We start from the raw sequence: 17,631 nt of genomic DNA on the forward strand, positions 1-17,631 counted from the left end.
TAATAGTGTTTATATGGGAGAAAATAATCACCATATTTTTGGGGTTGTTGGCTGAGTCACAAGAACACAATAAGGCAAACCTTTTAAATGTTCTGTAACTTTAATCATATCTATAACTTAAACCAATGGAAAATCTTTATTGTGACATTCCCAGATCATAAATGGATTAAAAGATCAATTTAAAAAAAAAGTAGAACTGATATCTTACATTTGCTCTAGTCCCGCTACACATACATCGATTGTATAATATAGGTGATCAATTATATTTATCAGGAGAGAGAAAAGTTGCTTATGAAATAACTCCTGCAGTCAGAAGTGATAAGACTTGTGTTCCAAAAACTGGCAACAATCAAAAACCCAAAGACATATGTCCTTGGGGTGCAATGACAGAAAAGGGAGAAAACATCACCTCTTCACATCATTTCACATTTAATGCCAAACCAGGCAGACTACTCTACATTTTGTTAAAATATATATACGCAAAATATTAGTAAAGATAACCTAAAATATAATTGCTAAATTAAAGGGAAATGTCCTCATGAACCTTTAATTGCATCAATGACACGAGTTATACTGAAAAATAAATCCTCCGTTAACCCTAATGTAAGACCCAAGCCTTCGCCAAGCTTTCTAACAAATTGCACTATGCAGTCAAGCTCTGACTTCTTATGATATCATATGATCAAACACTGAGATGTTGCCTGTCTTTGTCAAGGCATTGCCTGTCACTGTTAGGCCATGTGGTTTTGTTGACTGTGCTTTCTGAGGAATGCCGATAAGGCTCGGCGGTGTGATCCCTTGAGCTGGGAGGACTCGGCACATGAGCAGAGATCCATCAAAACATATGTGAAGTGGACTTGTGGCTGATTGAGGTCCTGATATTCCCTCCTCTGGTCCTCATTAGGGAGAGGAATGGGGGGAAGGCAGGGGGGTTCTTTGCCAGAGGGACTATGGCATAATGAGAATAGAGCTAGAATAAGGGCTGCTGCTATTCTTATTCAATAGCTCTGCTGTGGACTTATGTGTAGATGATTAACTGAGGGCACTAGACAACACTCGAGTTTTTATATCTATCTGTAAAATACATGTATATGTAATAAAGCTGTCTTGTAGGGGACCTTATATTCTGGTATTTGGTGTGCTTTGGAAATCTGAGAAAGTTTTTCATTCATTTTGTGAAACAGACTATTTTTGCATTTCTGCCAATGTTACCTGTCATAGTCTATATTTGTAAGAATCTTCTAATATGATTAGAAATTAAAGTAGCAGTTCAGATTTGTGGCGATGAATATTTGATTACAGTTAAAGGACTTAGTTAGACAACTTAGCTTCAGATAAACCAAATGGGTAAAGTAAGCAAAATGTTAACAGCGATGCTCTAATTGTGCTGAACTTTCCTGGTTCACATTCCTAACAAAAAATGAACATATTTTAAATAATGTTTGATTGCAGTAAGTAAAGTTTATATTTAAATAATGTTATATTTATATTTAATCAGCAGGGTGGTGTTAGCACTGTTGCCTTACAGTAAGAACATCCTGAGTTCAGTTCCACGATCAGGCCAGGGTCTTTCTATGTGGAGTTTGCATGTTCTCCCTGTTTTTGCCTTTGTTTCTCCCTGGGTACTCCGGCTTCTTCCCAGTCCAAAGACATGCAGTTAGTGGGGATAGGTTAATTGGAAACACTAAATTACCCCTAGGTGTGAATGTGAGTGCGACTGGTTGTCTCCTGTCACTCTGAAAAAAAGTATAATGCATTTCTGGGAGATCACTCCAGAGTCTGTGTTTGTGGAACAGGAGCGGAGACACAACCTCCTTTTTATATAAGCTTTGACCATGGGATGGTCAAGAGTGATTAGTAAATGGATATGCATATCTACCTCAATATGCTGGTGCAAGACCATTGACACTTTAATTAAAAATAGAGCCAGTGCAGTAAAAATACAGACATTTAACATCTATTTGTTTAAAAAGCATCCACATGAAGTAGTTTGAAATCCTTTCACTGACAGACCAGCCTAGAAGTAAACACAGTGTGGTGAGTGATGGAGACTTCCTCTGTATAGCCCAGAAAATGTGATGTAACACATTGAAGGTGAAAAGTGGAAAAGCTCTGGCTAAAGTACAATCAATATTACACTGAAGAGCGGTCACAACCTTTGGTTATTTTTATTAGATGTTCTTTTAACTGAGGTGGTCCTTTCTTAAGAGATTTGGACATTTGGTATAACTGCATAATTTGTCTTGTAAACTTGAAGGAATTACATATAAAAATGGGAACTGAATTTAGTAAATTTATACTTCTTTTTGGCAAACTAAATCTGTATGTGTAACAAACATTTTCTACCTTTTTTTATGTTGGGAACAATAAACAATTAGCTCCTGCAGCTGTTGTCAAAATTGCCCTGACATGATGATCTGAGATATCTACAGAATAATGGAGCAGGACAAGTCCAGTCTCCAGCTCACCGCAAATGGAAAAAAGTAACCAGATGGCCCAATATACATGTTTCATTTATTAACTAAAACCTAGTCCATGTTTCGAGTGTTTTTTCTCTCTCACACAAACAAAATGGCAGAGATTAATCTTCTAATGACCACTCCACTGAATTTTGCAACACAGAAATAGGTTGTTATTTTTCTAGGGCTGTAGGTTTACTGAGGAGCCAGGTGGCAGCTGATAAGCATGCCTGTTTTTTTTCCAAAGACAAATGTTACTGAATGTGCATATTATTACTTATTTGTTGGTTTTCTTATGAAATAATATCTTTTTTTCCCTTACCTTTAAATCACTCTTCCAATGGGAATTATGCATTTATTCCATACTGAAGCAGCAGTTTGTCACTGTAATAATTTTCCTCTGTGTTCTATCTCTGTTTGTAGACCTCAGTCAATTATTGTCACAGTTTCCACCATTCCTTCCTCTTCACACCCTCTTCACGACAATATATGTGGTGTTCTCTGTGAATGATCTAAACTCAGTAAAGAGTTGAGATCATCAGCTTCATGAACCAGGTAGGAGGAGAGGTATAACTGTGCTATATAGGCATTCAATATTCATGGTTTAAGAGGCCAGACTATTCGCAGTCATTAGTGCACTTACTGCCTCTCTGCCATCTCACTCGGCAGCTCATCATAGAGCCAGTAACTCAAGACATGTTCTCGTGCAATAAATATGAGCCCATCAGTTCTAACAATCCCTTCACCTTACACAAACCGCCACCTCTTCAAGTTCTTTAAAAATGAAAAAGGTGCTATGAGTCTTATTGAGATGTGAGAATTTTGAATGAGATAAATAAATATTATAAACTCCTCCTGAGGGCTACAAGATATATCTAAGAGTAGGTTTGTACCATGTCTGCACAATATTGTTGCTATAGAAACATTGTGCATTTAGTTTCCCTACTGCATGTAGCACAGAGGCAAGCCTGGACATTTCTTTTTTTTTTTTTTTTTTTTTTTTTTTTTTTTCCTAAATGACATCAGAAACAGCAGTATGCGACATTACGTGATGGCAGAGCTTCAGTTCATCCTTTGTCATTTTTTTTTTTTTTTTAATAAATAGGACAGGGGGAATGAATGAGAGAGAGAGGGGGAGAGAAAGAAAGAAAACCAAAGGGGAGAAGAGACGGTGAGAAGGGGGGGGAAGAGAGAGAAAAAAAAAAACTCCTGGGTCACCTGTATGGAGAAAAAAACAAACAAACAAACAAACAAAAACAAACAGAGGAGACAGCAAACAACAAAGAGCAACATAATAATAGAGAAAACAAAGCACCATCACAATAAACTAGCTAGTCATAGATATCAGTATTTACTAAGTAATAAACGATATTGTGCAGCACGCAAGATAGACAGCGCACAGTGTGCTTTGAGGCAGCAGCCAAGAAAGCTTTAGTCCGCGTCTGTGAATACCCATGTGTGCATACCTGTGTGGATCAGCATGCTTGCATTCCAAAGGTTTCTCCATGTAATGATCTGCTAGGGAGTGTGGGGGGGCCACAGCCCCGTCCTCCAGGGTGTGAAGCGGGTATGGAGGAGATCAAAACTCCAGACATCCAGAGGCCCCCAGAACACAAGAGACCATGGAAGACCAACAGAGGGGCAGCCGCGCCACTGTTCCAGTAAGAGCTGAGGAGAGTCCCAGATGAGGGCTCGCCCAGCAGCCGCGGAGCAGAAGTCAGGGGGAGTTGCAGTGACGCGCCCGTGAGCTCCGCCGGCCCCCAGCTGCGCCTGAGTGACCGAGCCCTAGGCCGAGAGGCCGGGGGCAACCCACCTCCAAAGGGGCCCGAGCGAGCCCCAGGCCCCAGGCCCCGACAAGCGGCCGCCAAGGAGTGAGCCGGTGTGTACCCGGACGCCCACCCCCAGACACAAAGAACCACCAACACACCGACACCTGAGGGAGTCCGCCACCGGCAGGGGAAGTGGTGGTGGGTGGAGATAGGCCTCCAAACCTTGGAGGGCCTGAGGTGTCCCCAGAGAGGTGGCGTCTGATACCCAACCTGACATATAGACACAGACATACGGGCACACACAGACACAAACATCCATTCCCACCCTCATGCTCTCATATGCACTCACTCCACACTCAACCAACGTGGAGACAGACATAAAGAGACGCTGTACACACAATCACACTCCCCAAGCGTACTCTACAAACCGGGTCTAGGTACCCTTGCCCCTGGAGGGGGGAATTGCACCCAGACCCAGGTGGTGTTTCCCTTTTCCCTGCGGTGGGGAGAGGCAGACCACCCCGACTCCGCAGCAGCAGGGAGGCCCCACACCCCAGACCGCAGTCGGACGGCCAACTCCTCCTACTAGCCTGGACATTTCTGAGAGTGAGAGCCAGGTATCAGCCTCCTATTGCAATTTATTACCTTAAGGGGGAGAAACTTCTACAACCTTGAAAAAAGCACAGAACTTTGCAAAATGTGCAGGAAAAGTGTTCCCATTAAATGTGGAAACAACAAAGTTCTTTCAAAACAGCTTTGAGTACAACCAGGGTACAAAGGAGGAGGTACTAGCAGCTGGTGATGTGTGACCCAAATATAAACAAATGACTCAGCCAAGCATCGATAGCTGCACTCACTAGTTGGACTCCATAAGACAGGAAGAGCAACAAGAACAGCAAATGGAAAATACAGATGTGGTTATACGGTGGAAAACCAATGGCTATAAAGCTGAACCTAAGGTGGAACGTTTGAGGAAGAAAATATTTTTCACTTTTATTTATAGTAATTATTATGCAGGCTCCTGAAGAGTCACATGGTTAAGTTTCTTAGGTTATTGTTAAGCGCTTATTTTATACTTTTACTTAACATTTCCAGGAAAAACACAATCTAGACTACACTTGTTTTTATTTTTAGCTTACCCACTTATCACTGCAAGGTAAGAGCATAGATAAAACATTGTTCAGCATATCTCATTGATCTTTCTGAGTAAGCTTCAATAGTCCCTTCCTCCTGCTCAACCATCAGAGTCTCTGTTAGACCCAATTTCTAGATGATCACTGAAAGAAGTGTTCTGATCAATCTCTCTGTAATGGAGCACATAAAAAAACAGGAATTAATTAAAATTCACAGATACTGGTACTCGGTGTTTAAATGCATTTGATTAAAAACAGAAAGCAAAACAACAACAAAAATCCAAAACGCAGCTTCTTTCTCAAGCAACAATATACAAAAGAAGTAGAAAACTATATTTCAGCAGAATATATAGCTTTGAGTATATTAAATTAAAATTTTAATCACTACATTGTTGGTTGCACAGATGCTTTTTTGTGTTTTAAAAAAATGGATATACTTGTAAATGAATGAGCATGCTTGATGGTACTGCAAATTATTTATATCGACAGTCCTTTTATTCTGACCTCTTCACCAGATGTCTTTTATCTGAATAAATAAACGTGGTTAAAATAAAAATAAAGAAACGATTTATGCTTCAAAGCAAAAGATTAATTTCTGGCTTTGGATTAGGCATTGCAAAATTTATGTACTGAGATGAAGCTCAGATGTTTCTTTCTGCCACTATATTATAACTGTATTCCTTAATGATTGATATTTAATTGCTGCCAGTAAAGTAAATCTTAGGTTTCTACTTTTTTTTTTCCATCTGAAGCTCAAGTTGAAGTCCTGAGCCCTTTCAGTAACCAACTGTCCGTCTCTGTGCTATTCTCTTCCTCTCCTTTGTTTGTTGTCTGGTTTAGGAGTGCTCCATGACACCATTTGTCTCCATAACAAGTTTTAGTGAACAGCGCTTTGGTGGGCCCACCTGCAAGAACCCTGGTGCTGGTCGCTGCTCACCACAGGCCTCCTTGGAGTACCCACAGAGGAGGAGGCAATTAAGGTCTGAGGAAGGAGCAATAAATCTCCATAAACTTCAGCTAGCCACTCTCCCCCTACTTTCGCTGGACACTCAGATAATGCATCTCTGCCACTAAAGCCCCCATATGGACTTGAGAGGAGATGAGGAAATTTCCCACAGCTAAACAGCTCCTTCTCAAAGTCTTTCATTGGAGATAAGCCCATAATTCACATTGGAGAAAGTTTGGACAATGTTGATATGATGCGCTGCTGAAAATATTCAAGATTTTATTGTTCAGCAATACTAGCTTTTTTTTTTCTGGTTTGGGAAACTTAACCTATTTATTGGGCTGCCAATAAGCCTTAGTGTTTAAATCTAAGCACCAAAGTCAATCACTTTATAAAAAAAAAAGCAAGCTAACTGTGTAGAGGCTGGAGGTGGGTAATACGAGACTGCCCTTTGTCAGGACAGTTTCATGATAGATGGCAAGCTAGGACAGATTTATGGGTAACAGAAATATTTTTGGTCCAGAGACCATTTTTACAGCATGTCTATGACATGAAACCACTTTTTGTGTAAATATCTAGAAAATATTATTTAGCAGTGCAGTTGAGAGGAAGACTCTCTGGTCTCACTAATCAGACAGGACGTGCAGCGGAAAACATCCCTCTTGAGAAGGAAATGCCTGCTTCCTCTTTATCATATTCTTAAGGACATGCTCCTCTGCAAAGCTGCTGATGTATGGTTTTATGACCACCACCTAAAGACAAATAGGTAATGTGTGAGTGCTTATGTGCATCTGTTAGATAAAGAATAGAAAGAGACACACAGAGAGACAGAATGGTGCAATTTATAGCTGTTTTCCCCCCAAAAGAATTTAATTAAAAGAAAAAATTGAATCTTTTTGAATATATTTCGCTATTGATGAACACTGTATCCAACAAAAGTAAATTTACAGTAACGTACTAACATTATAAGAACTGTATGCAAGTCTCTGTTTTTTCTTGGCATGTACTTAAATGCCTTTGTGTGTACCGTGTATACCAGGCAAGCAAATAACTCTTATTGGCTAATGGCTTTAACTCTACTGTGTTTGTAGCCAGATTTCAGAAAAACAATCTTGTCAGACTGTTTCTTCATTATTCTTTGGAAAGGACAGCATAGTTGAGTTTGGAGTCTCTTTTCTCCCACTGGACTACTTATTTTTAGGATGGATGCCCATACATGGTCAGCTCGCTATTTTCTCCATCTTACTCAAACACCTCTATCAGGGTTCTTAATGATAAAAACACCTTTAATATAGGTAACATTTAATGATTTCACAATTCATATTCCTTTCAATTAGCTTAATACTTATTTTGATACCGATGTTTAGCGAAGAATTTCAGAATCACTTTTTAAATCACTTATCACTAATAATTTAAGTCACTAAGGACATCATCATCAAGGGGAAATTGGTATTGTTTTCATCCTCTTTACTGGTCACATACAGTATAATGCGCAAAGCAGCCACTACAGGCACAAAGGTTTCTGCTTGGTGAGTGCTGAAGGGAATACATGTTCTCAATGGTAACTTTCCTTATAATTATATTATTATATATTATTATATTTGCACTGCACAAGACATAATGTGGATTGCACAACACTGGTCACTATATTTTTCATTTCCAGTTAATACTAATACAGCTGCTGTTATTGTGTATATATACACACACACACACACACACACACACACACACACACACACACACACACACACACACACACACACACACACACACATATATATATATATTTCTTCATAGATTCTTATATAGTTCTATACTGTGTATTTTGTTGTACAGTTATTTTATTTTCAACTTTAATTTATATATTTTATCTTATTCTTTCCCAGTTAAATTTACCCTTCATTCTAATTTGTGTTGTACAGTTATTTCATTTTTAACCTTATTTTTTTTTATATTTTATTCCTTCCTAGTTAAATTTACCCTTTTTAATTTTTCATATTTATTTCCTATCTTATTCATAGCCTTTTCCTTTTTTTTCTTTAGGTCACGAGCAGTTGTCTAAGCATTTCACTGCATATCGTACTGTGTATGACTGTGTACATGACAAATAAAATTTGAATTTGAATTTTATAAAGTCGAATATCGGCCATGTGAGTTGACCAGACTTCATAAAGTTTGTGTGTTGAAGCAAACATGGGAACTGGCTATTTTATGACTGGTCACTTTCAGCGATAAACAATGTCATTGATTAAAGACTATATGGTGGTAGGACTGTCCTCATTTTCCAAATATTAAAAACAAACAAAAACTGGCACAATTGGCTCTGATAACCTCATGTAGGCTACTGACAAAAAACTCCCCCCAAACTATTATATAAATTGGACACATAGACATACTCTTTAATTTAGAGAATCCAGGTAGAAGTGTAAAAATGCAATTCTTAAAATATCAACGACCTCCTTTTTCATTTTCAATCAATATAAAATTAAATATCATCTATGAACTTAACCTAACCAAAACAACATTGTTTAGAGAGATGCTGAAAATGGTTACCATTTGAACAAAAGCCTTGCAAATTATCAAAGTGATGAAACTGCATCCTCCGTTTGAGTGACTAAATATGAGTGAAAACTGTTACTGAAGTTGTGTTAATAGTTCTTTCAGCATTTGCTGCTGATTGATATGTAAAAGGTGTCGACTTGATATGTGAACCATCGTTCCCCTCTGCCTTCAACAAACAAGCTACCTGTCTGGCACAATTTACATAACACACATCAGAGGGGGGGGGGGGGGGGGGGGGGGGGGGGAACTGCTGTGTGAGTGTGCATGTGCATATTCTACCTTTCAGTGACCTGGAGATGCACTGTTTCTGTGCACTGGTAAAACCACATGTGGAGGTGGCAGTACAGCTCATTCGATCCCTACACCTCTGTGCTGTTCTTTTTTCCTCCTGCCTATTTCTTCTCTTCGGTGGCGTGATATCATTTTACCGGGTCACCAGATTTCCCAAAGTCACACTGGGGCCATGTTGCTCACCTTTTGACTTTTTTACCTCTTGAACTTAGAGAAATTTCCTTTGATAGAGGTTAAGACTGCCAGCTGTCATTCTCACCTCCCACTTATTAAAGACTGAAACGATGTGCAGTAGAAGGTGTGCAGTTTAGTGAAAGTAAAGAGGCAAGCAACAGAAGAAAACTGATAAGCATCGAGCTGTACTTGTAGAGCAGCTCATCTAACATTAATGGCAGAGTAATTGCTTTGTAACAGTAACACTTACTAGGCCATCAATAATGACCAGGGAGGTGAGTGTAGAGTTACTTGGTCGGGATAAGGGTCCATTGTGCCTGAGCTGAAGCCACAGGATAAGCTGAATGAGCCTGCAGTTATGTCGGACAAATATTTATACAGTATAATGTTACTAGAACATTCTAACTAGAGGAGACAAGAATAGGCAGGGTGATTGAAAAGTCAGCTACACATGTACTCCAATTCTACTTTATCTAAGGATCTACTTTTGGATCACTCACTAATCAAAGTTCAGGAAATGCATTAATGAATGTGATCCCTAAAACTTAAAGAGTATTTCTTTTTAGGGTACTGTGAGAAGCAGAGTTCTCGAAAGCTTTTATACTGTTCAGTTAGGTACGTCACCGTGCACTCAGGTGACAATTTATGTGATTTGTTAAAACTGAGAAGATAAGAGCACTTGCCATCAACCAAAGTCAGTACACATAATGAATACTTTATTGTAGTACAACACATTATGCGTTAAGTTCCCTGCAGCACAAACTCCACCCTTGACTGAAGACAGGTGTATTTAGTGGTTTTCAATTATCTGCAAAGAGCTGGTCTTTTTGTTTAAGCAGGCTAAGTTCATGTCTAAGTATATAATTTTAAACAACTAGAAAACCCAAACATATTCTGTGAGTAGTTTTTGGTTTGGATCTATTGATCTATAGTCAATCGAAAAACATTTGTGTATGCACAACATTTTTATTAGTCCCATCATGCTGCAACAGACAGAAGTAATACTATAATAAGGAGCTCCAACTTGAACTTGGCTGTTTCAGCAAAAAATCCATGCTCCTCTACTGCCAGAGTAGTTGTAAAGTACTGCAATGGCTCTGCGCCCCCCCTGGGGGGCAGGCCCCACACTTTGGGAAGCTCTGCTTTAGGGTACGCTTATTTGATTTATGTCAGATGATGGTACATATAAAATAGTATTGATACTGGTTTAAATCACCTGTTTTAGTATTACCACAGTGACTAATATAAAGAAATGTATCAAAATGGATTTGTTATTTGTGACACTCAAAGCTGAGGTAAACAGCCTATTTTTGTATGAAATTAGTCTGAGAAGTAGATAAACACCTTGTCAGGGCTCTGTTTTCAGGCTTTAAAATCATGGGTCTCTTCAAATCAGAGAAGACAATAAGTATATTAAAGAGTGAAATAAAATGGAAATAAAATGTGCTGGTGCCAAACTTTAGGAAAAAAGAAGAGGGAGCTGGATATTTGTCTGGACTACAAATAGTACTACATTTACAGGCTGTTCATGTCTCTGCTAAATAACCTTGAATTCAGCATTCATGTAAAGGAACAGCATCAATTTTAAATGCCAGTTGAAATCCTCAGAATTATGCCAAATTCTGTTGAAATGGAGACGTGTCTTTGAGATGTTGTGAAGAAACTTCCTATATTTATTATTCAAAATGTTTTCAGAAACCAGTACTATGGTTATGTGGAAAACCATTTTCATGCAAAATAACATGTAAACCCACTTGAGTACTGAGTGATTATGTTACAGAGCTGTGGCATACAATATTTGCACCCAATAGAACTTCAGAAAGTACAGCTATGTGTAGCCTAGTAAATAAATTGTACTCTAGGTGAGCATGAAAAATGGCCTAATTAGCCTAATTCTTTCCGTAATGAAATGAAAGAAGTGTGTCTTTCTTTCGAAAAATTGGAAGTTAAGACAAATACACCAACTTGGGTTTTGAGGTTATATTAAGTTGCCATGTGACCTTACATGCCACTCTTCTCACTGCCAAAATAGCCCTCTGAACATCCACAGCTGTTGAAGCCCTCTCTTTGAACTTGCAGCAGGAGGCCTCAAGCACCGCCTGGCCCTAAGCTATCCCGCCTCCCCACCAACTTTGCAGTTTGTAACCATAGCCTGACGTGGACTTTTAAGAGGGCTCAAGCCTCCCACGGCAGCTGCTCGGCTGGTAAATGGATCCACATACTGTAGGCAGATCACCTGAGAGCTCCAGGGGTAGATCACTGGAGAGCTGCTCATGTGTCCTGCTGCCTGCTCTGTTTGCAAAGAACCACAGAGAAAAATACATGGAGGACCCATGAGACTGACCAGAAATGAAAACTGCATACTTTAAAGGCCAACTGTTGTATTTAACAGACACTGTTCTACAAGGTGTATTGTAAAACTGAGAATAAAAGTATGTATCATTGAGAAGAGAAGTATGATGCAGAAAACCAAACAAACAAATAATAAAAAAAAAAACCCAAAATAAATAAACAAACAAACTGTGTACTTAAGGGATAAATGCGCGGAAAGTAGGTGGTATCTACTAGTGTATAACACGCATTAACATTTATGTTAAAAATATCTGACAATTCAACTGACTTTTATTTATACTTTTCTTTCTTTAAGCATCACTGTTCTTTTTTCAGCAATATTAAAAAAAATAGAACACATAACAAACCAAAACAAGGAGTACTTTTTCCAGGTGATTTTTTTTCTTTTGAAAAAAGGAACAAGTATTTTTTATTTTTATTTTAGGCCATTTGATTTTATTTATTTGTTTTTAAATGTGTGTTATTTTCACTGTAAAATAATATTGCTCATTTACTATTATTCTTTATTTATCCCCAGATATCCCCAAATAATTTTATACAGTGCAATAAAAAGCTGTAGTATTATTTATATTCATATTATGGATTATGCCATTAGTACAACTAATGACTGACTAAGGCACTGACTCTCTAATAAGAAATAGATGTCAAATGGAAAAAGACTGGGTCACTGGTACAGTGACAGCTGGATGGGACATATAGTCATTAATGAGCAGTGACTAATTGCTTCATTACTCTTTGGGATTACAGTGAATTTCTATGGGATTTTTTAACATTCCCACTTCAAACAGTAATCATGCCTCTTCTTTTCTCTCACTTGGGTGTGCAGTGCTTCAACCATTCAGTTTGTCACCCATGAGACCATGTTATGAATTAGAAAAACCTGTTTCCCACACCTTCGGGATGCCATTAAAATATAACAACCTTGAAAATATTATTAATAATATTGGATGTCTGCAGAAAGTTACATTTTAATGTTGCTTGCGGAAAGAGTCAAAGTCTGTGCAGAAAGTCTGTTTAGACTGGGTCAGTGACTGCTAGGACAAAGTCTATGTTAATGACCTTATCTCTGTTTACAGCTGAAAAAAAAACTGTACATATAATCCATTACTGCCTTTTTCTTATGAGTAGTGACCCTAGTTGATAGAAACATTCCAAAGTAACAAAGGACACTGTCTAATTTGTCACAATTCATATTAAAAGAAATAACCAAAAGAGACAAAAAGACAGAAGCTGTAAATCAGCAGTAAATAATGCCCTCATCACACTGATTGGCACTGTTTGTCCTTCACATTGCTTCATGGCTATTACTATATATTGCTGTCAGCATGAAATTATATTCTATTTTTGCTCTGGTCAACTTGCAGTAACTCCTTATAATCACAGCATGAGCAAGAGCCTTCTATTACTTCAGCAGAACTAGAGACCGTATGCTTTATCACAGCTGTGATGGCTCATCATAGATCAATATTATCTTGTCAAAGATAACACTTTTCTTCAGAGAGAATCTTTACTTAGCATCTTTATTCTGTAAAAGAAAAAAAAAGTGAGCTTTTAGTTGGTTGCAGAATGTGAGCCATGTGAACAGCCAATTTCTAGTAAGACCTACCCTGCATTTCTCTCCCCCCCCCCCCCCCCCCCCCCCAAAAAAAGAAAAAAAAACCCTGATATACACTGTTTTCCTTCTTCAAAGCCACTGTGATATCTCACTATTGGATACATTGCTATGACAGTTTACATTTGCATTCATGGTCATGGGCTTTGAAGATCCTCTTTGTCAAATTTATTGACAATGACTGTACTGGATGCATTGTTATAGTGTTTTTTGCATTCATAAATACACATTTATATCAAGCTCAGGGTGATTTGCAATAAATTTGATCATTCTTTTTATTATTTGGAACCAAAGTCAACAGTGAAACACATATAGTACTTTGATTTATGACATCAATTTAAGCCTCAGCTGTACAGATGTCATTTTGCTAACAAGCTAAACCAGAATGTTGAGCAGGGTAAACATTATATCTACAACATATTACTATTTTCAATGTAATCATGTTTACAGGCTGTTATTGCTGCTGTTGTACTTTTGTGTAACTGGAGTTTCTTTCTTTTTCTTTAATAAAAAAAAGCTTTGCGAGGTGCGCCTCAGAAAATCATTAACAGGCTAACTGCAATGTTGAGGTGCTGTGGCAAGTTAGCTGCTCTAACCCTCTCTAACCTGCCTTAGCTCTTGCCACATGCTTTTCTTTTCTTTTTTTTAATATTTTGAATAGTTATGTAAACTAGCCGGTGCACACTGATGTATTTTGGTTTATTTATTTTACTAAGATTATCTTGATTGTCACTCTACAGATGTGATAGTGTTACTAGACATGCTGAAGACAAATAACTATAATGTTTTTTTGGTTTGCTTTTTTGAAATGGTATAATATTTTCATTCACCACAGTCGGGTTTTCTTTAATGCACGGACCACATATTTATCGTCAAACAAGTAAGTACAAATTTCCTTTGAGGTGAGGTTAGTGTGAAAGGAAGGAGGGAGTGTGGGGCAGACTGAGGCTGCAAGGCAGCAATCACACAAAACACATTTGGAGATCATTATAGAGCCAGTCATGCTGAGTGACTCCAACAGACTGAAACACTGCTTACAGTGTTTAAAGTGGATTTGATGAAAGCTTTCATTCAGTCCAGCTCATTAGTTTGAGCCTTGGATTGTACACATTCTGAGATTACTCACTGTGGGCCTGTGCTGAGCCGCCAATGCCAGAGGGTTTACTTTTCATTTATTTCTACATAAATAACTCAGTAGAAGCACAAATCTAAAGCAGAACACCTAATATGTTCAGAAAGCATAGCACATGTCCTCAACATCACTCTGCTGTTTGAAAAGCAATATGTGGGTAGCATTTCAGGCAACTCTAGCAAAAAAAAAGCAAAAAAAAAGAAAAGCTTTCACTGCCAATGTTTCACCAAGCCTATATTAGAAATAATTTAAAAATGTGTAATAATTTGAGCAATCCTATTGAAAAGAATATTGTTAACCTGCTGGTTATTCACACAAGTTGAAGACTTGTAGCCGACCATATGGCAACCATTGGCTACTAGGCAAAAATGTGTATTCCCCAATCAGCTGCAAGCGGTTGCTTTGCTAAAGCGCTGTTCACGTGGGGCAAGAGACCTGTCACTGACCCTCTGGTCACCACCACCTTGGGAAAAAATTGTTTTCCGCAACTAGCAAATGGATATTGGAGTTGCTGGTTGTTGTGGTTGCCGATAGCAGCATGGAATGTGCTAACATGACTGCAAACACTCACAAACTATTTACCTTCAAAGTAAAAGCTTTTTGAAATGTATTTTGTTGCAGGGGAGAATGAAAGGCACCGCTTTTACTTTGAAGGTAAGCTGTCACTGTTTTTGGTCTGAGGGTAAATGGTGAGTATTTGCAAAATTCTGACTAAAGCAAAGATTTTTTGTTCAACTTTTGCTTGTCAGTAATAAACAAATATCCACTTGGAAATTCTCTTTAAACATTTCCACATGCAGAACTAAAGTATCAAAAATACCTTAGGGCAGTGGTACCTTTAAATACAGACTTTGAGTATTTGGCCCATAGCTGGTGAGTTGACTACCTCTGTCTCTGATTCCTGTACACAGTACTGCATCACTGTGCTATAAGAAACACATTTTCCACCATTACCTTTAATAGAATTGAAAAACCTTAACACAAAAGGGTTTAAAGCCAGACCCTATTAACATCCACTCCAGAGCAGTATTGTTGTACTTTTCTAGAAAAACATGGCTCCCAATGTTTCTTAGAATCCATTGAAATTGTGAATGTAGGCATACTCTGAGTGTACAGGGTTGTTTGAGTTACTTCAATCCTTATAGATACGTGGACCAATGAAGAACAGGACTGTAAATTGAATATAGAGTCTCCACTTGAAAAATGGCAAAAAAAATCAATAATATTTTGCATGGCTGGATCGTGAAGGTTCCAAATAGAGCTTCAACATGCAGCAAGAAGAAATGTGCCGTTTGACGCCCCTACACCTCCTGAAAATCCATTGTTCCACCGAAGGAAAAAGGACCCCAGACCATTACGGTGCCCCATCCACTGTGGCACGTAGAAAACATCTCAGGTGGGATCTGCTTGTCATGCCAGTAACGTTGGAAACGATCAGGACCATCAAGGTTATTTTTTTTTCTCATCAGAGAATAAGACTTTTTTTCCACCTTTCAATGTCCCATGTTTGGTGCTCTTGGTGTCCAAACGGTCAGTTCTGTGGCGTTCAAGGAAACAAGACCTTTGAAGACGTTTTCTGTTTGTGAAGCCCTTCAGTGTCAGATGCCATCTGATGGTTATTGGGCTGCAGTCGGCACCGGTAACATCCTTAATTTGTGTAGAGGATTGTCTGGTGTCTTGACGGACAGCCATTTGGATCCTACGGCTCAGTGCTGGTGAAATTTTTTGGGGTCTTCCACTTGACTTTTTTGTTCCACAAGCCTCAGGATCATTTAAGAAATTCCAAATGACTGCCTTACTGGGTCCCACCTCAGCAGCGACGGCACACTGCAAGAGACTCTGCTTATGCAACAAAAAGGAAATTTTTTTTCCCTTTTCCATAAGAACGTCATGACAGTGAATCCACATTTTTGGATAGATTTGGTCTTTTAAAGGCATGTGGTCCTAAACCTTTGATCAGCTGCAAAACAGCCTATTTAAGTGATGTTTTCAATAAACTGCATGCTCAAAAAATGTTTTGTCTCACTCCCATTTATTCTTGTTGCAAGTTGAACATTACTTGGAAGCTTGTTAAGATTCAACCATGCACCTTAAACTTTTGATCTGGACTGTATTTAGGTTTTGGACTGTTTTGGAGTGTTGATTGGATAAAATAAGGTGTGCTGTTGGCTCTGGAAGTAAGATTGGCAATTTTAATATTTTCTAATGTGCCCTTAAACCAACATATTAATTCATATTAATGTTCTCTAGAGATAGTTAAAAAAGGAATTTGTTGAAGAATGGATTACACAACACTATTACTGAATTAACTGAATTCAACTTTTAAATCTGATGGCTGGCAGTGAGGCTATACGCTGGGAAATTATTCTCACTGCAAGGTCGACATTTAGCTGATGCTCTTATCTAAATGTTAAAGATTGGAGCCACATTTCTCTTTTGTTCTGGTCTCCTTGATGCCTTGAAGCCTGTGTCCGAAAGCATTCATGCGCATGGAATGATGCAGTCATTCACCAACATGGCCCTAGGCCCTTACGGACGGAAGACAGAACAGGCTCCTGTCTGACTCAGCTCAGGTCCACACAGTGGGCTGTCAAAAACCATCATCTTCATACACTCCTGCAATCAATACCTTACAGCCTCCTGACAGAGTGTGTTAGTGCAACACACTCCTGTTTATTTCGTACTCTTAACCACAAAGAGGCTCAGTAAAAGGATAGCGTGGCAAAGGATATAAAAGGGAACAATAACATTTTTAGTGACAACACAAAGTCTGTTCATTCCTACTTTGTTGGCAACAGTGACAAAAAACAAATCAGAGGGTTTTGCAACAGCAAAGTGTTGAAGTTATTTCACAAATTCCCACAGTTTGGAATTATTTAATGCTTTTTGTCCATGGCGCCACATAAATGCAACATTTATTTTCTCTTGCCTGCTAAAGTTGCAAGCAGGGATATTTTGCAAATGTTACAAGTTGTTGCAACAATTCTTGCTCAAAGTCTGTGATTTATAGCTCAGAAGCTGAATGCTTAAGCCTTTCCAAAAAGTTTTGACATAGGGCTCAACTTAGGAAGCTCTGGACGAGTCTATACAATAATGCTATTTGTGCTACAGCACAGTGCTGTACATCAATGTACACTCGCAAGAGAAGAAACACATTAAAAGCAGTGAAGTTAAATATGCTTTAATTCAATTACATTTATG

Source organism: Maylandia zebra, linkage group LG7, assembly GCF_041146795.1.
Source record: "Maylandia zebra isolate NMK-2024a linkage group LG7, Mzebra_GT3a, whole genome shotgun sequence".
Classification (NCBI taxonomy): Eukaryota; Metazoa; Chordata; class Actinopteri; order Cichliformes; family Cichlidae; genus Maylandia; species Maylandia zebra.